This window comes from Rattus rattus, chromosome 6, assembly GCF_011064425.1.
Source record: "Rattus rattus isolate New Zealand chromosome 6, Rrattus_CSIRO_v1, whole genome shotgun sequence".
Classification (NCBI taxonomy): Eukaryota; Metazoa; Chordata; class Mammalia; order Rodentia; family Muridae; genus Rattus; species Rattus rattus.
Genome location: NC_046159.1, coordinates 123,839,108 through 123,859,750, shown reverse-complemented (window position 1 = coordinate 123,859,750; position 20,643 = coordinate 123,839,108). Strand labels below are relative to the sequence as shown.

The 20,643-nt window shown below is 35.8% G+C and overlaps 1 protein-coding gene across 2 annotated transcripts in view; it reads left to right on the top strand.

Moving 5' to 3' along the window:
- The window catches only part of Foxp2 (forkhead box P2), a 465,778-nt gene that overhangs the window by 95,665 nt on the left and 349,470 nt on the right, over positions 1-20,643 (top strand). For both annotated transcript variants that reach the window (XM_032906928.1, XM_032906929.1), the window contains exon 2: positions 9,687-9,780. The gene's annotated coding sequence lies outside the window, so the exon portion shown is untranslated. The remainder of the gene's footprint in view (positions 1-9,686; positions 9,781-20,643) is intronic.

Genomic DNA, 20,643 nt, shown 5'->3' with positions numbered 1-20,643 from the left:
CATGTGGTTACTCTTTACATTTTGGAAAAGCATAATCTGTGCCATGACCTTTCCCTTAAGGAAACCTTTCTGTTTCCATTGTTGCAGTTCAGTAGCCCACTAACATGACATTCTGTGAACTAAGTCTAATACCTAACTGGTATTTAAATTTTATGAAATGAACAAAGAAATAACACACATGAAGCAGATAGGGGGAATTGAAAAGCTAGGGATCAGTCTAAATGGAAAGAAATTAACATTGTGTCTACTAATATGCTGTGGTGGTTTGCAGGAGAGCAACTCCCAAATGCTCTTATGTTTGACTACTTGGTCCCTAGTTGATGGAACTGTTTGGGAAGGATTGGGATCTGTGGCCTTGATTAAGGAGATATGTCACTAGGGGTGGGCTTTGATATTTCAAAAGTCTTTTCTGGCACCATGTCTTGATTCTGCTCTCAAGGAATCTAGCCCTCTGAAACCATAAGCCTGATTAAGTATTTCTTCTAAAATTTGCCTTGTTCATGGTGTTTTATCACATGAACAGATACATAACTAAAACAGAAGTTGGTACAAGGAAGTGGAACAGTAACTGTGATAGGCCTGGCTGTGCTAAGTTTTGGAGCAATGTGGAAGTCTCTGGAACTTGGACTAGAAGGATTTGGAACATGGAGGCTTAGTGGTGCATTTTATTAGGAGCTTGGAAGGCAGGCAGTGAAGCATGCAGGATATGGAAGCCAAAATCAGGAGATTTCATAGAGAACAATGTTAGTCACTGAGCCACAGGCCATTCTTATATTTCTTTGGCAAAATATGTGGCTGCTTTATGCCCTCATCCTAAGAATTTTTCTGAAGACAAATAAAATGTAAAGGCCTAATTTACTTTGTGAAGGAAATGCCAGCACAGCCTTAAGTTGTCTCCGTCTCATGGTTACTAGTGATATACTCAATTGTCTGTATAGTTCAAAGTCTATTTCTTTCTCTCCTTTTGAAGACATATTGACTGCTTCCAAATTTAGCAAATATAAATGAATATCCTATGTGCATCTATACACAGTTTCTATGTGCACATAAATTTTTGATCCCATTGGATAAATACAAAAGGGGACAATTATTGGATAGGGGACAATTGAATGAATGTTTAGTTTTTTAGAGACTGCTGGACTATCTCCACAATGGCATGTTTGTCCTTCTCACCTGAAATGGCTGAGGATTCCTACGGTTTCACATTTTATCAGTTTTCAGGGCATTTGCATTTTACAATATTGTCATGTTATCGAGTGTATAGTGATTTCCTATTTCTTTACTTTTCATTTAATCTGGTTTCAGCCATCACATGAAGTACTGACTGTCTCGTGTATTTACTTGCTGTCCCCAAACTCTTTTGCTGATATATCTTTGTAGTCACAAGGTATGTTTGTAGCTAAATTGCTACATCATGGCTAAATTTTAGAATGGTGATACTTCTTTTTGTTTACTTATAATTGATGTTGGAGCCTTCTTTGCCCATTTTGTATAAATATTCTTTATTAAATTTGTCTGTTTGGGCAGATATTTTCTCTCAATATTGTTCATCTTCTCCTTTCTTCACAGTGCTTTTATGAAGTGGAGTTTTGAGTTTACCTGATGTCCAACTTATCAAAAGTCTCACAAACTGCTTTCTTGAGGTTGTAGCTTAGAAGATGTCAATGTAAACAAAATTAGTTCACTTTCCCTCTTTGGCAAGTCCTGTGGCTTTGCATTTTACACTGAGGCTGATGATCCACATAGAGAAAACTTTACTGAAGGGTGGAGGATTTGTGTATAGATTCATATTTTTCCAGTTTTCCAGTACCAATTGTTGAAAAGGCTGTCTCTCCTCCCTTGTCAAATATCAGTCAGGTTCTATTTTTACAGCTTTATTCTGTTCCATTGATCTTTTCTTTCACTGATGCCATACTGTCTTTCTTACTGAAGCTGTAGTGTAAGCCTTGAAGTAGGACTTTTTGAATTTCCAAACTTTCCTTGATACTGTATGACTATTTTAGGATTTTGCCTCTACTTTCAAATTCAGAATCAGTTTGTCAGTATCCACAAAAGTACTGTGCTTAGATTTTTTTTCAACTGGGTTTGAGCTGAATTTATAAATTTCAAAAGGAAGACCTGAAAATTACATTTTCAGATAGTCTCTGGTTTTTTAAAATTACTTTTGTGGGTTTTTTTATAAAGATATTTTATATAGATTGTTAAAGTTATACCTAAGAATCTTCTTTTGGAGGGAGCGGTCATGAATATTATAGTGTTTTAATTTCAAATAGTACTAGTTTGTTAGTAGTATATAGGAAAATTAACTTTGTATATGGGACATTTTTTATTGAAAAATCTGATATAAGGGCATGCTACATTTTTTTACTTGTATGATATTACTGACAGCAAGTTCAAATTCATTTTCAAATCACTCTATATCACTCTATAGTTAATGTAAGTTCATTAGAACTGCAGTGTAACTTGAATGTCTTTCTACCATCTCCTGTGTAGCATCAGCATTCATGTAAAATATGTCACAATCAAGACAGATGTTTATATTTTATAAAAAATAATATTTTAACTTAGTATGTTAGCTTATCAAAATACCTTAGAAATGGAGAAAAGAGAAAACATTTGTATTTCTGTCCATTATTTTAGAAGTTTGGAACATTGCATTCAGGCCTATGTGAGGGAGAACTTCATGACAAAAATGTGAATTGGAGAGATATACTCAGTTCAGGACAGACAGGAAATAGAACAAAGAATAGAAGTTTACAGACAAGATTTATGTCTTCCAGATTTTCCATACTCAGTGTTAGCCCAGGCAACTGTGAGTTCATTAATGGAGTACTACACCAATGCTCATCAATGGAGTACTCCACCAATACTCATCATCAGTGGAGTACTCCACCAATGCTCATCAATGGAGTAATCCACTGATGCTTCCTCAAGCACTTTCATGATTCCATTTCCTTACAATTGTGCCATTATCTGAAAACCAAGCTATCAACACATGCATCCTTTTTATATTCATTTGGTTTGCTGAGATGTTTGAAGTTACTTAGAAAAGACAGATCGATGCAAATAGAAGCTCAAATGAATAACCACCAAAGGGAAAGGAAGAATGGAATAAATAGCTGGGGATAATAGAAGTAAGCGTTTTCTCAGTTCAAAACTTTAATATTAGAGTTGGGGATTTAGCTCAGTGGTAGAGCGCTTGCCTAGCAAGCGCAAGGCCCTGGGTTCGGTCCCCAGCTCCGGAAAAAAAAAAAAACTTTAATATTCTTACAGCATCCACTAAATAAATAGTCTACCATGAATGATCATATGCTAGCTTTACTATTGAAACTTTTATCATAAACATGAATAGGTATGCTACCCATTAATAAATACATTTTGTTGTGATAGAAGCTGAGAAAATGACAAAAGTTGCTACTATACATTTTCTAACGAAGCTATTAGGGAATGTGATTGTATGACATGTAGTAGACTGAATTAGAAATCTCAAGGCATATAGGCTTACCCATCTGATACAATATTTATAACTATCAATATCTCAGTGGGAAATGCTTTATGCTAATGATCCTAAGTTTGCTTATGTAGACTAAAAGACTTTGCTGAGATTTGAGTATTCCTTCTCTGTATTAGATTTTGGGTTTAAACAGAGATGTCAATGCAGCTCTGAAATCAAGACAGTTACTACATACACCATTTTCTCAAATTACTACTTTGTCTTATGCATGCTGACAGAGTGAAGCTCTATTATTTTCCTGAACTTTTCTGTGGATTTCAGTGACATCCAAATAGACAAGTTCAGGTAGTATTTACAAAATGTAACCAAACTATACCAGTCTTCATTTTTTAGTCTACAAGAATTCTTTTCATTGTGGCAAGACAATTGAGAAGGAGATTCCATTGTGCTTCTGGAATATATGCCACTTCCTCTACCTGTTTACTTGATAATTTCTTCCTTGTCAAATGGCACTATGAACTTTCTGTTGCTTATATTTCATCATATTCACATCACCTATTTTCATCTTGGCGAGTATCATTCAATCAAATCCATACTTACTGCACACAGACTCTATTCTTAAATCACAATCAAAAGGAAGCGTGTATTTATTTCTCTGTCCTCAGCTGACCACAGGTTTTATACATAGCAGGTGTCCAGAACAGCAAGAACTTAAGGAACAAAGGGGCTTTATGTTATTTTGGAAGTATGTTTAAAGGAAACAGGAATGTGTATGCACAGATGACAATGCACTTTTATGCTGCTCGACTGGGCACCCTTATTTTTTGGTGTGAGTGAAATCCATAAAAGTAATTGTCATAGCAGGGTACCTTTCTCCCCTTATCCTCCCCCTGTATTAGTAGCATAATCTCTCTGTTTCCTTATTTAATTATAATTTTTTTACTTTCCTTGACAGAATCATCTTTCTAAAGTATATATTTAAATATTCTATCTACAAAGATGTAACACGGATAAGCAATAACTGTAAATAAAATAGTCTCATCCTTTGTCTTTGTTAATGTTTTCATTGGTGTGAAAAGACAACATCACCACAGAAGATCTTAGAAAGGAAAATATTTAATTAGTGTTGGCTCACAGTTCTGATGTGTAGTCCATTATAGTCATGGCAAAAAGCACGTTGGCTTGTAGGCAGCATGGTGCTGGAGAGGGAGGTGAGAGTTCTACATCTGGACCCATAAATAGCAGAAAGAAACTGTTTGCCACACTGGGCATAGCATGAGCACATGAGACCTCGAAAACAGTCTCCACAGTGAAATGCTTCCTCTAACAAGGTCACATCTCCTAACACTCTCAATTACTCTAAGTAAGCATCCAATGTAAGTGTTGAAGGGGGCCATTCCTATCCAAACTACCACACCCTTCAATGAATATTTTGAAGTGTATTCATTTTAACCAATATTCAGTGGAACTGTTCTTTCAAGGCAAACCTTATTTTACCTCAACATCTCTGAATAGGTTTCATTAGTGTTTTGAAAAGAATTTGGTGGTACCTGAAGTATCATTTATTTTACTTTCTTATATTTCTATGCTATTCACCAGAGAGTAGATCACTATAACTGGGATATAACTTGTATACTCTGTTATACATATGCTTTATCTAATGTGAATGAATAGTAGTGTATTTGTCATTATTATAATTAAAGAAACTTTCCTTATCAACCAGAACAATATTCCCACCACTGTAATCTCTTCGAATGACCAAAGACTAATTTGTGAATCAACCGGAGAAGAAATCTGCTATATTCTCATTCTTAGTGCATGTGCTTATACATGTGTTTATGCTTCATAGTTTTGTAACCTGTCAAGTCATCACTCTAATATGAATCTATTAATAAGCACAAAATATGAAATTTTGGTTCTGTTAAATAATGTTAAAGTCACCACATCAACTTTTTAAAGCAACATTCTGTATTTATATAAACACCAAAATGCATATCCCTAATTAATTTTATTTGAAATTCTAATCTAAAAGTAATACTGTGGTGTGTTGAATTAAGACAGTGGACAGTGCACTGCATTTCGTTGTCTTTTAAAATCACTGGTGTATTTTATTCCTTCTAAGAATTTACCTATTCCCTTTGGTTGAACATAAATTCTTTTCTCATACAAAATATCCTGATTACACTTTCTTCTCCCTCTACTCCTCCCTGATTTTTCCTCCCTTCTCTCCCTTCAGATCCACTCCCTTTTTTGTCTCTCATTAGAAAATAGCACACTTTTGGGCTAGAGAGATGGCTCAGTGGTTAAGAGCACTGACTGCTCTTCCAAAGGTCCAGAGTTCAATTCCCAGCAACCACATGGTGGCTCACAACCATCTGTAAAGAGGTCCGATCCCCTCATCTGGTGTATCTGAAGACAGCTACAGTGTACTTATGTATAATAAATGAATAAATCTTAAAAAAAGAAAATAGCACACTTTTAAGAGATAGCAAAATAAAATATAATAAGATAAAACCAAAACCATCCTATTGATGCTAGCTAGTCAAGGCAACCCAACAGAAGTAGAGGAGCTCCAAAGCAGGCAGAAATCAGAGATGTGCTCCTTCACTTACTCTCCTGTCCTATAATATATTTTTAAGATAGCAGTCTAAGCAATGAATTTCTTTATGATGGTATCATATATATTTAGTTATATTTTGTTCATATTTACAGATTTAGTGTCTTATCTCTCTTTTTTCTTCTCCCTGCTTCCTGTTCAATCATTGCATTCTTTCCTGAAATTAAGTTATTCTCATGTCCTCTTTTATAGAAAATATTTCTCTAATACAAATATATATACACAAATATATGTGTATATATTTCTATATAGAAAGTGTGTGCGTGTGTGTGCGTGTGTGCATGTGCGTCCGCGCGCGTGTGCGTGTTTACTTCTATTTCTGCAAAGAATGCCATTGGAGTTATTGGAAGCAGGAATTTGCTCCTATAAAAGATGATCCTAGGAAACAGACCTGCTCTGTGTGGGAGAGCTGTGGCAGAAGACTGACGGTTCTTCCTCAACTCTCTTCTTGAATTTTAAGATGATATAACAACTTACTGCCATTTATTTCACTTCTTCATCTCTCACAATGTTCTTTCTTTTCTTTATGTTTCATCTGCACCATATTCAACAAAACAGGATAACTGGAGGTAGAATCTTGATTACTGTCGGAGGATGAAATGGAGACGAATAGTATAGACAGTTTTATACATTGAAGGTCTTTTGTAGGTAAGAGAGGATGAGTTCATGTGGAAAACAACTCCCAAAGAGAAGTTACTCTTGTTCATTTTTACTTCACGGTGGGCAGACCTAGATGTCTGGAAGTTCTATGGAGTTAAGAGAGTCAAAAAAAGAAATGTGTGCTACTATCTGATAGATGATGTGCAGCTCTCGGATTGGAAGGTCTGGTTTTGGATTTGCTGTTTTTGTTGTTTTCTGTAGAGTAGGCACTTGGCGTCTCAAGACTGAGAACAATGGACATGGGTTTAGTTCATGCTCATCTTCCTCTGCAAGTCCTTGGGAATAGTATCTTGCCTTCGTGCCTAGCTTTTTCATTTGTAAAGGAAACACTGGTACTCTAGCCATTTTCCTTTCAACTCAATTATTTTTTTACCCTAGCCTTTGCCTCCTTTCTGGTTTAAATCTATTCCCTATTCTACCCAAAATTTATTTTTTTAATTCTCATGCCTGTTCAACTTGGTAGTTATTTGTTCATAGCGTAATAAATCTGTTCAACAAATAGTTATTGATTGTCTGCTTCCTGGGCAGTAGTCCAGATTCATAGCACACAAAGATGCTAACACTCCTGAGCTAGAGTTTTTGCTGCTACAGTCACAATAGATACTAAACCACTATGAGAATTCCTCTAATGTTGGTAATTTTATAGCATTGAACCTTTTCAAACACAACTTTGTCCATCCTCATTCTTTTTATGAAATTTTATTCATATTCATGTCCCTTGTTCTCAGTCCAGATCACACAGATTGTCTTTCCCCTCCCTCATCTCATCCTAGATCTTTCTCACCTCTTTACTCACCTATGTGTTGTATTAGTTATTATTGCTACTCAAATCGTCCCACTTCTGGCAGTGCGCTTCCTCGCGACCTGCCCAGTGTTCTGGATTCCCAATGAAAGACACATACAGGCAGCCTTCTATTTTAATATGCCATAAAAAGCACAGTGGCTGGGACACTCCCAAACTTTCACGTTGCTTACATCTCTGTCCAATAATCCTGAATTGTTATGTACTAAAATCTATATTGAATATTCCATCTTTTCTATCCCAAACCTAAAAGTATGGATGTTGGAAGCTGGGACTAGTTTCCCCAGCTCTTACATGGTTGTATGCTCTCTCATTTATAGCTCTCAGTTCTGCTTCTTATTCCTCTCCTGACAATGGCAATACTAAATCCTTCCCTGGGTTCCCTTGCATGGGAAATGTAAAGTCCTGCCTCTCTCTCCCAGCCCTGCCATTGGTTCCTGGAAACTTTATTTACCAATTAGAGCTAACAGAGAACAAGGACCCACTGTGACTTACATGCAGATGTGTAAATTCCTGTGTAATTTGGGTACCCAATTAACATAATATAAGCAATAAATCAAACTCACAACACCTATGAGAAAGAAAAGCTTTTTATCCTCAAGTTTACCTATTTATATTCTTGTTTGCAATGTTTCTATTAATGGTTGATGTTATCATATTGGCCTCAAGTGAATGTCTAGTGCAAACAAAACAGACTTATATAGAATTTCTTCTATGTCTTTCAAGTATTTTAGTGACAATATAATATCTTTAAAATAATTTATGTACTGTGTGTCTTCTAGCAAAGATATCCCATAGAAAACTATAATTGTTTGTTTTAGAGAGAGAACATGATCCAACACTTAGAGGAAAACTAGTAGAATGGTTTGAAAACTGTTTACTATGAATAGAGAAAATGAAAAATAATCCAATATGAGTTTAAGAAATGATCTAGACATCTATATTTTAATAATAAATTAATACAGTTTCGTGCCATGCAGAAATAACGGTGGGAGAAACAATAACATAAGGAATGTATATAAAGAGTAAGGCCATGTTTGTGGGAAATCTTCATATTGAGAGAAATGTAGATAAAAGAAAGAGAGAAGAACACATGGTAGGGTACGAAGGACAGTGATTGAGTTACCATACTGCTTATGTCATCGGTCTGTCTGAATTGTTGTGTTTAACATGATGGTTTGAAATCTTGAACTGTGGAAGACCTGAAGCTCTTCTGAGATCTACTGTGATCTGAGGAAGATCACAGTAGCGCTGAACCCTCGCCAAAACATGTCCCTTCAGTATTAACAAGCCCTTCACACTACTAAGTTTTTGCTGGAATAAAGGTTTATTTAGCTTAAATGCATTTTAAAATCTCACTTAAAAATAATAATGTCCGGATTCTCAAAAGAGATAGCATATGATGCTACTCAAACCAGTTCAATGCATAGGTCAGACACCATTGCTATTACACAGCACTTTGTCCTGTTCCAGTTTCAACTGAAGAGTTGATTCAGCTCTCTATGCCATAATTATCCATTTGTCAGTTTGAATGGGTAGATTAAAATGTTTTTCTATCTACATAACAATAAGTCCTACAAAGTTGGGTGTCTTTATTAAACAAGTGTATCCAGCCAAAGAAAGATTATGAGACAAATATGTCAGATTAAAGAGGAAGACACTAGAAAACCAAACTGGCTGAGTAGGAGATAGGACAGAAAAATAGAAATTCAAATTATGGAAATAATAAGCCTTGTAATGTGCTAAAAGGAAAGAATGATTGCTACCAATTTGTTAATTTTGGAAAGAGTTAGATAACTTATGTATGTGTTGAAGAGGCTATTGAAATTAGTCATGTTTTCTATTGGGATCTTATAACACAAATACTTTTATTTTATAAATTATGAAACTGAATCATAAAAGGTTTAATATATGTAAGAAAAAGAATGAAATATGAACAGGGCATCTTATGTACCCTTAACAATGAAATTTCTAGTTCTTAAATGAAAGTGAAGCTAATTTTCCAGCTGACTTTCAGATTTACAAGTTATGAATGAATGAAGCAGTAAGTTTTGGGATGAATATGCTTCGTTTTGTTTAATGGCTGCATTAATTGGGACACATAGACGAGGCTAATATTCAAAGTAATTACAGTTATTTATCTCTACACACAGGGCCACTCCTCCAATGTGATGCTGGGGCTGAATGTTCTTAGGAATCCACTCCAAGGTTGACTTGAAAGGTGTGCAGAAGATTGGGAAGAGAAAGGTAAATGATGTTTTGGTAATAGTTCTCTTTTGCTCTTTGTGCTGTTTCACAGTATTTTAATGCTTATCTCGCTCATTAGCAGTTTGGTTAAGTGATTTTTTGCCCAATATTATAGAGTTTCTAATGGACCACAGAGGCATGTCAAGCTATAGTCATAGGGTTTCTTACCATGACCCAACTGGATCTCCAGCTCCCCCTTGCTCCCTGTCATCTTTCAATTTTAAACACTAGCACAAAAGAACTTGAAATTTTGTTTTTAACTGTTGCAAGAAAAAATCCCTTGGTGTACTTTTGCTATGATTATGTTGGCGTCTAAGAATGGTGTTTTCAGTATTACTAGTGGGCATACATGTGTGTGTGTGTGTGTGTGTGTATGTGTGTTCATGATCATGTGTGCCTGTCTATGTGTGTATGTGTGTGCTATTGTAGATTAAACCTAGTGTCAGACACATAGTAGTCAGACACTCTAACACTAATTATTAACTATGACGTAATGTCATATAAATACAATTTGTATAGACTTTGTCAAAGGGACCCAAACATGCTGAGAAACCTACAAGGTAACACATAAAGTAGCAAGGAAACATTTTCTTTAAAATATGAGTCTTTTGCTGAACTTCGTTTGGATCACTTTTAAATGGTATTTACTGCTGAAAAGCTCAACTGTTCAGGAAGCATTTCTTTTCTGAAAAATATCATACATCTTTAAATTTCATTGTAGTTTGCTTTGATATTCCCAAAGCCAATGTGAAAGATTTTCAGTCTTGAATATCTGCATAGAATTATGCTTTCCATGCTGCTATTGAGCTGTGCTAAAAGTAATTGAATATATATACATATATACATATACATGTGCATATATGTGTTGATATACACACACATATATTTATATATGTACATATATATGTGTATATATATACATATATATTTACATATACATATACATAACATACACACACACACACACACACATGACTTCAGACTCCCAGAGATCTTCCTGCCTCTGCTTCCTGAATGCCGTGTTTAAAAGCTTTTGTCACTACTATGCCCAGTGTAAAATTTTATTTCAGTTATTTTTTTTTGTAATATCAAGTCTATTCCTTAATTTCTTTCTTTCTTTTTAAAGCAAGCCCCTCCATGAGGGGAGTCACTATGCCTTGAGTACTTCAGTTATTTTCCTCTGTAGGTCCCCTTTGTCACAGGCAAGCCTTGGGGCCTCATTTTCACATAAATTGCCCTATGCTCAATCCTAGGCATTTTCCAGATTGAATTCCATAACCTCACTGAGTGATGTATGCTGAGCTATATCTCTCAGAGTTAAATATTTCCACTTATCTCACTTTTGTGCTTCACCTATGTTTGTTCTGTAGTTATTTTTACCAATTTTATCACATTGTGAAATACAGAACACAAAAATCATTGGACATTTAGCCAAATTTTATAGTTTTCAAAGTAATATGACCTGTTTTGAATGTATTTTACCATTAACTATCTTTATGAAGTGAAACTGAGGCTGTAATCTTGATTTGACCAGTGAAGACCCTAGACAAGAAAGAACCCAAATGATTTGCAATAGTAATTTACCTGTATTTAGTAGTGAAAAAATTAAAATACTTGCTTTGTACAACTTAAAATTTTGTGCGGTTTGAGATATTGGCATTCACAGTAAAGTTAATGGTTACACTGACATACTCGAGTTTTAGAAGGACCTTTGATATTATCATTTGCTTCCTCTTGTTAAGAAATAAGTACTTGTATGGGAGCAGAGATACTTTGATTTATATTAAGAGATTTCCAGGGTTGGGGATTTAGCTCAGTGGTAGAGCTTGCCTACAAGGCGCAAGGCCTGGGTTGGTCCCCAACTCGGAAAAAAAAAAAAAAAAAAAGAGATTTCCTCACTGTTGACACAGCAGCTCAACATTATTTAACAGCAATCTTTCTCTTATGCTTATCTCCAAGATGATTTATTAATACATATCACAACAAACATTGCAAACGTAAAAGTTCCACACTCATTACAAATTCAAAATCATCAAAATTCAGTCTCTTTAAAAATCCTATTTCTTTTTTTTTTTTGCCTTCCACACATGTATGTTTATTTTTTTCTTATTCTTTTCTTCTTTTCTTTTTTTTTCTTTTATTGGATATTGTTTAATTTACATTTCAAATGTTATTCCCTTTCCCGGTTTCCCGGACATAAGCCCCCTAACCCATTCCCCTCCCCTTCTTCTATAAGGGTGTTCCCTTCCCCATCCACCTCCCCTTCCTGTCCCCCTGACATTCCCCTACACTAGGGATCCAACTTTGGTAGGGCCAAGGGCTTCTCCTTCCATTGGTGCCCAACATGGCCTATTTCGTTAATGATCCAAAATACCTTTAAAATTTCAAAGTTTATGAAGTACAGGTCCCTGTACAACTAAATAAATTAAATAATTCCTTATTCCATTAGGATATAACCAGGGCAGAGTCACAATCTAAACAAAGCACACCCAACTCCGACAGTGTAAGTCACTCAGTGTCCAGTGTCAGAGATTCACTCCTGATCTTCTGGGCTATTCCTAAAGCCTCAGAGCATATAGCTTGTCTCTTCTGTTTAGGCTGGCTCCCCTCCATCACCTTTGCAATCCTGCCATATCTAAAATGTTAGGTTCTTCTGCTGTAACCATAAACGCTGTCACTTTCATTAATAAGCTTCCCTTAGGCTCTTCTCATGGCGTCAAACCTCAACTTCTCTGAATGACCCTTCATATTTTGAAAAGAGTATCTCCTGGGTTGCTCTAAAACCTCAAAGTTCAATCGCCAACACGATAGACAAACTTGGCTGCTACTAGACCACAGCGTCTATGTGCTACCCCTGAGGAAATACTCCAAGAATTTTATATCTCAATGCTGCTGGTCTTTTTTTATTATTAATAGTAATAATAAACACCATCATCTGTCTCAATAAAGCAAAACTGTCACTTAAGTGATGCTAGTTTCTTGTTAATTGTGCTAATTCTTTACCCCTAGCTGACCAGAAACATAAATTATTAATTGAAAATAGCAAAATACCAAAAAATATAGTTCCTTCTGAATGATACAAGCCAGGCCTCAATGAGCTGTTCTGCATTCACCATTATCTCCCAAACTCCAAGAATATAGCCTACTGAAATTTCAATGGTCAATGCTTTTTAGCCTTTAGTTCCAACATCCTTCCACAATCCTACCAGAAACAACGTAATTAGGTCTGTCACAGCAATACCCTATTCCTGGTACTGATTACTGTCTTAGTTTGTTTCAGTATTGCATATCCTGAATCACAATCCCTTGATGGAAACCAAGGAAATAACTCAAACTGAGTAAGAACTTGGAGGTAGGAACCACTGAAGAGTGCTGCTTACTAAGATTCTCTTTGTGCCTTGCTCACCTACTCTATGGAGGAACCCAGGATCACCAGCCAAGCAGTTGCACCACCCACAATGGACAAGGACACCCCACATAAATCACTATTTAAGAAAAAGGACACAACATGGTTGCCTGCATCATGGAAGCCTTTACTCGGTCTTCTGAGATGAGTCTAGCCTGTGTCAAGTTGAAATAACACTTAGTCCAGTCACTCCTGTGCTTTGCAGTACCTACTAAGTTTTCCTGAGTAAATCTTTGTTTGCTTCCCTTAAAATCAAATGAAACAAATGAATAAATAAATAAGAAAAGAAAATAAAGCAGGGATTACCTGAAGAGTATTAATAAACCAGGAGATAAATTATTTTTGAAAAATGATGAAAGTTTTTCCAGGAAGGGAATTTATATTCTTGTGCAGTTCCCAAAACTGCTTGAAACTTGCTAATTAAGGTTTGGGAGTGATGTGTTTGTAGTGATTGTCCTCGTTTCTACAGGTCTAAATGATCATTAACCACATATTGCTGTAAATAATGCATATGCATACTGCCAGAGGCTCGCCGTAATAGGAAAGTGTATTTTGAGAAGCTTTTATTCTTGAGCATTTGTAGAATTATCAGTCCTTGAAGCTGAGGTATTACAGGAAGAATGAATTAATTAGAAACAGAGATTTGGTTGTTAGATTGATTTGTTTGTGTCCTTACAGCCATTCCGTACTTCAATTTTGAACAATTTATTATGTCGTCAAAGTTTAAAAGTATTCTATTTATGAAAAGGAGCATTGTCATTCCATTTTTTTTTTTTATAAAAGCTAGTTTATGTTGCCTGAGTCTTCCTTTCTACCCCGTTATGCCCTTTACTAGCATCCCATTGGTCCAAGAAAGAGTGTCCTCCAAGTGGCAGCTTCCGATTGGCTGTCGTTGTCTGGTTCACCAATCTCTGCTCTTGGGCCTTCTTCAGTTTGGCCTCCTACTGAGGTTACCTCTGTGACTGAGCAGCTCCACAACTTTACTGAGGATTATGCAGAAGCAGCCACCAACCGGGCAGCAGCAGGGCCCCTCTCTTCCTCCTAAGAATTTGCAGATAGCTGTGTTTTAGCATTAAGCATTAATGCTTCTTAAAGTTCATTCTTTATTTCAATGGTACCAGTCTACAGCTTGTTTTGAGAGTATGCTCTCTTGATAAGTTACAAAACTTAGATAATTAACCTATCCTACACATTAGTCCTACATGTGAATTTTCAGTTATATGCCTTGTGCTTGCCTCCATTGTGGTCAGTTCATAGCCCTGTGTGTATGTGTGTGCGTGTGTGTGTGCGTGTGTGTGTGTGTGTGTGTGTGTGTGTGTGTGTGTGTGTGTTTGCTTTCACTATTTCAGTGTTTTTAAAGCACATTTAATTTTCCCCATTTCTTCTCTGTTTTTAGGTGGCTTGAAAATTGTTTTGTAGTGTCTTTCCATGTAACATGGTTCTGATGGTCAGTCTGAAGATCACTGGCCCTATTCTCTAGTGACCGATAGTGACGGTTGACGCATTATACCCAAAAGCCCTACATGTAGTACTGTCTTAATAAACACTCATTGCAAGACATATCTATATATCATATGTAAATTATATATGACATCTTTTGTTTTAATCTTGGTCTGTGCCAGCATTTAATTTAAAGATGATGTTTCAAGGAAATTTTCCTTGGATATTTCCACTATTGGATGGACTAAGAAGTTGGAGCAACTCTAAAAGTTACTTTTTTCTGAAGACAGATGTGGTTGGCTCATGCCTGTAATTCTAGGTTGAGATAGGAAAATCACTGACTGTAAGGCTAGTTTTGACCTCAGAGTGAGTTATACATAGGTCAGGCTAGGCTGGACGGGACCTTTAAAAATGACTTTTCAGAATTTCACACAGTAGGAAATTGTTGCATTTAGAAGGGCATGAACTACTTGATCACAGATGATGTCTGTTATAGGGACACTCTAACATCTTTCATGGTTGTCTCGATTTCTGCTAGTTCTGTCATTTGCTTCTCCCTTACGTGATTACCAGGTTGTTCCCATCAGCAGTGTACTGTAGTGAAGACAGTACACTCTTTTCTGATTTGATCATGTAAGCTATGAAAGCAGCATTTCGGATGTTCCTTTTCTTTGCTTTTCCTTATACCTCTTCTCCTTTCAACCCTACTCTTTTCCATCACAACTTCCTGGAAGGCTAATTCTAAACCAGTTAGCAGTGACTAAAGAACTGGGGCCTGTTCTGTCCTCATTAATTTTATTAGGCGTAACATTTTTCTTGCTTATTTTGCAAAGTTTGAGGACAATATATATGTAATTCCTATTAAGATAGTAACACATAACTCACCCCTAACAACTATTTCTATACAAAATTTAGTACTATTTCTGTCTTTATGGAGAATATGGTAGTTAATACTAACCAAATCAATGATCTTCCAGGCAAATGTAATCCAAGTGTAGGCATTCATTACATAGTGAGCCAAGTGGGAATAAACTGGAAACATTTAAACAATCCAGAATACTGATTTTATAACATGGCGAAGTCCACTTTGAACCTCAGGATCAGTGCTGTACTTACGACCATGTGGCTTTGTGTGCTGGTCCAGTCAGCATTGTCTTGTGGAAGATCTTCATAGAATGATGCAAATGCTGTTACCTTTACAGGATGTTAATAGGCAGAATCCGTTCTACTATCTTCTTGTTCTTCATCATCTTTTGGAGCTTTAAGAAATATGTTTAAGCTGGACAATCTAGATGAACATATATAGGTGTTTTCAGTGATTCTTTGAGGTGCCAAGTTCACTGGCAAAACTATACATTTGTTCTTCAGAAAGGTAAGCATGTTTCCCCAAATAAGAATTCAGCAATATTCTCCCTCCCTCCCTCCCTCTCTCCCTCTCTCCCTCCCTCCCTCCCTCTCTTCCTTCCTTTATTTCCTTCTTCCCTTTCTTTCCTTTCTTCCTTTTTCTTGTTGTCGTTTCCTATAAACTGTCAAATTAAATCATCATTCTAAATTTCACTGCTCCTGACGTGAGGATTGTATCTGAGCGGAAATCATCCACCACATGGAAAAGATAATGAAAATGCAACTTCTTTTTGAGAAAATAGTTTGTATTTATACTTTCATATTTAAGGCTTATAAATAAACGCTTGCAAAATTTTGATACTCTTACATGCAAAAAAAAAAACGCAAAATTTATAACTGTCCTGCTTTTCAATTCGGCTGAACATTAAGTACCTTTTTAATGGTTTTATCTGCTGGGAAGAGCACCATTACAATAATCTGCTTTTACAGCCCATATCAAATATGAGCCAGCACTGCTTACTGCAAAGTTTGTACTTTGGGAGACATTTTTACAGCATCTAACAGTTCTATCCCACATTTCTTGGAATTAGGCTTTAATGATATCATTTGCCAAAAGTGATTTCTTGCTCAAACTTTCTGATTGTTTGTGGCGAAAAATATAATTCAGCAGCTATATTTAAAATGCCACCCAAATTTGTAAGGGAAGGTCTGGTGAAACTACTGATGCATTAGTGATTGTGTGAAACTGCCACAGAAGGGCTTAGGGGGTTATGGTTTTGTTTCTTTTCCCTTCCGAAATTTAGGGGTTTGGTGACTGCAACCATGTTTTTTATTATTGTCTGCTAGAGAAGAGAGGGCTGACTAGAAATGTAGATTTTACATAAAATAAAGATGGAGGTTGATGCCTCCTTTAGCTGTCAGTCTTATTAACAAAGTCTTCATGCGTAGAGCTGGTACTGTAGAACCCATCCCTGTGAGCGCCAAAGGAGGCCTTTCCCTTTATGGTGGCTTCATTAAGCTTGGCTCTCATTGTTAGTCTGCTTCTGCCTTATTCTGACCTCTGCTGAAACTCCCAGCACAGTAGGTCTAATACAGATTGATGCCTTTGCCTGAAGATTGATTGAAACTCAGGGTGTCTCAGAGTTGCTGACAGTCACTGAACCATTTTATTGAAGATAAAGTAAATAAAATAGATTGCTGTATGAGAATTCTCTGAAATCAACTGTAATGATTTGGCAGGTTTAAGCCCATGGAAAATACTAAGAAGCGAGATCGAATATGTTTTGTGTTCAGTGTAAGAAGGGATGAACATTACTGTTGGTTTTGACCTATAAGACTCACTCTTTAAAAGCATAATAAAACGTTAAATGAAATTATTACTTTATGATACTGTTTGGTATTAAAATAAGTCATCTGTGAACAATCAACATGGAAAAAGCTATTAAAACAACAGTATTTTGAGGCATTTCTTTTTTCTCTCCCTATAACACTTAAGTGCATGGATCAGTAGTCTCAGAGAATTTAATATACAACATAAATGGATGGAATTTCCAAAGTACACCTCAGAATCTTAAGATTCCACATAGCTGTGATTCTTGGCCACTATTGAACAATAATAATACTAAAGTTGAGTCTTTTATTCATTAATGAAGATTATGTGTTCAAGTTTAGAAACATTTGGAGGAGAAATTGGCTGTGAAGTTTTGGTTTTGTGTTTCACATATTGTTTGGGGGAAGAGAAACATTCAGATTTTTTTCAAAGACTAATATGAAATATATTTTTTGTATGCCTTATGATCTGAAATAATTTAGGGGTCAAAATATTCTTAGAGCAACCGTAGTCTCTGAAACTCTATGAAATGCTAACTAGAGCATGTTACCATGGTGTGGTGGTTTGCTTGAGATTCCCACCCATAAGTGTGCAGCATTTAAATACTTGATCTCCAGTTGTTGGCACTACTTTGGGAAAAAGTAGGGGGTGTGGTCTTGCTGGAGGATGTGTACCACTGAGGTGAGCTTTGAGATGTTAAAAGACTGGAGGACTGGACTTAAAAGCTCAGGGATCTATTCCCTTGAGGGTTGCGGGAGGTAAGTGAGGGAGGAGTTGCCCACTGTCTGCTGCTGGGATTCAGGTGTTTCTGCTGCCCCACCGCTGGTCACCAATTTTCTTGCACCTCAGTGATTCATCTTAAAGAAATGATTGACACTTGTTTCCGTTTAATCTCTGTTAACAATCGAGACAAACCTTGGTACTTGACGGTGATTTTGACTATTTATCTTCCCTATGGTTAAGTCAGTCTCAGGGTTCCAGCCTCTCTGTCTCTAGATATAAGGGGAAGGACTAAGAATAGGTATGTTTTGTGTTCTATTGGAAGAAAACTGAAATGGATGTTGTAGTTTAACAAATATGAAAGCGTATAGAATACAATTATTTATCCAGTATTTGTTAAATACTTCATATGTTAGCTTCTTTCATTCAGATATTGTATATGCATCTTGTTCTTACTAGTCGACATCTATCCAAATTTGTTCTTCCATCCAGACTTATGATATCTTATTATGAATTCCAACCATTTAATTCTTTTTAACTCTAAGCTTGAATTTGTGTGCAACTTAATGAAGTTCATGTTAATTGATTTTTCTTGAAATAAAGAGAGGTTAATACTGAGACTGTAGGAATTCTTCCTTTAGCAGTAGACATTCAGAAATTCTTTGAGCCATGAATGAGAGTATTTGTAGCATTCCAGCCCCATTTAGAGACCAAGATCCTGTTCTCCTCTTGACATTTACTCTCTCTCTATGCATTCCTTATTCCCTTCTACTTTTGTGCTTAACTGAAATTTAAAAATACCCTTCTCTGTTTATATTGTTATGCAGTTTGTAGTCATTATTGGTGTTCTTTCAGTACTTTGGGTTCTAACTACTTGTAAATTAATTCAGTTCTAGTTACACTTGCTATTGGTCTTTTGAATTCTTACTGTCGTTACTAACTTCAATTTAAGGATGAAAAAGTGGATATCAGAAAAGTGAAGAAATGCGCCAGTGCTGTACAGCTATTGAGTGGTTGAAGCCGGGCTTGAAACTAGCTTAACCCACATGAAGCAATTTCTGGATTATGGAAACTACTTTACTTTCAAATAAAAAATGGACTGAAAAGGAAAATTCTTGAAGATTAACTAAACACATATGGGGTTGATAAGAAATATTTACATTTAGCCAGATGAACACGATATCTTCATAATTACTTTACATTTTTAGTAAACTGTGCATTCTGAAACACTCTCTTTGCCTTCATTCTAGTTTTATCTATTATGTGGATGTATTAATGATGCAATAGCTTCATTCTTTAGTCTTCACGTCATGTCTGAACATATTATGGATGCCCTATGCATCTCTGTCCATGGCGTACGTATAGAAAGATAACTATACAGTATCTCTCTTTTATTTGCATGTAGGGCCTTGTTTTGCTAAAACATACTTCACTGTTGTCCTTGGTACAGACTTCACAGAACCTGACGTTCTCCTGAGTTTTATAAGACAGATGTTAGCTAGCTAAAGCCAACTATGATGAGTCTATTTCCTTGGTAGTAACTGGTTTCCTTACATTTATTATGTTAATAAACATTAAAAAATGTTAAACACCTTCAAAACTTACATAAATAAATAATTTCAGTGTTTAATTTACTTTATTTTACTGGGTGCCCTTCCTACCACTTGACTTAAGGAGGTAATGACTTTCCTTTTCATTTAATCTTTTTATGAAGTAGATGCTTCTTTCGCTTGAAGCTATGAATACTCTTACTAATAAACTCCCTGTAATTATTGACGAGTGGGAGGCTAGCTGCCCTTTTACTTTGATTCACCTTGTTTCCACTTTTCACTATGTTGCCTGGTGCTTAGGGAAGAGGAATGGCAGCTTAATAAGGAAAGCACCGTTGGGCCTTCAACTCGCAGAAGCTAGGCAGTCAATAAAGGCATCTGAGTATGGTATCTATGCTGCTAGCATTGAAAATAATGCAAAGAAACTAACTTATTGCATAATACCATATCCGCTTCCATGGTAGTACACAAATGTCCGCATATCCCAAGATCAATTTTTGCTGTGTTATGAAGTAACAGCATTTTGCCTCGTGGCATCCTTTTTTTTTTTAATTGGAAACTTAATTTAATTCTGTTTCCAAGGACTTGTCATGGTCACCTCTTTTTTAGCTATCAAAACACCTCCACCTTTTCCACTTTGAACAACGTATTTTTTTCCATAAAATATTTGAACAGATTTTTTTTGTTGTTGTTTAGCTTTTGGTCAGTTTCATGACCCGTTTTGATTGCATAATGATAATTCTAATATTTTCATTAAAGTTTAGATTATTAAAGTATGATTTTAACAGACTAACTGATATTCCAACAAAAAAATGATAAAACCATGATGCTTTATTGTATTATCAATTATTTGGATTTTTTATCTAAACTTTATTATAAATGCCTTTATGCTTTTATGATTTAATGATTCATAAGTATAAAGATAATATAAAAGAAGTGATTATTTAACACCATGTTAAATATGAACAGTGGAGCGAGTACAATTTACTTAATTTTAGATAGGTGCCTCTGCTTTAAAGTTTTGAAATTCTTACTGTAGGACTGTGTGTTCATGATATTGTAAAGGAGCCATC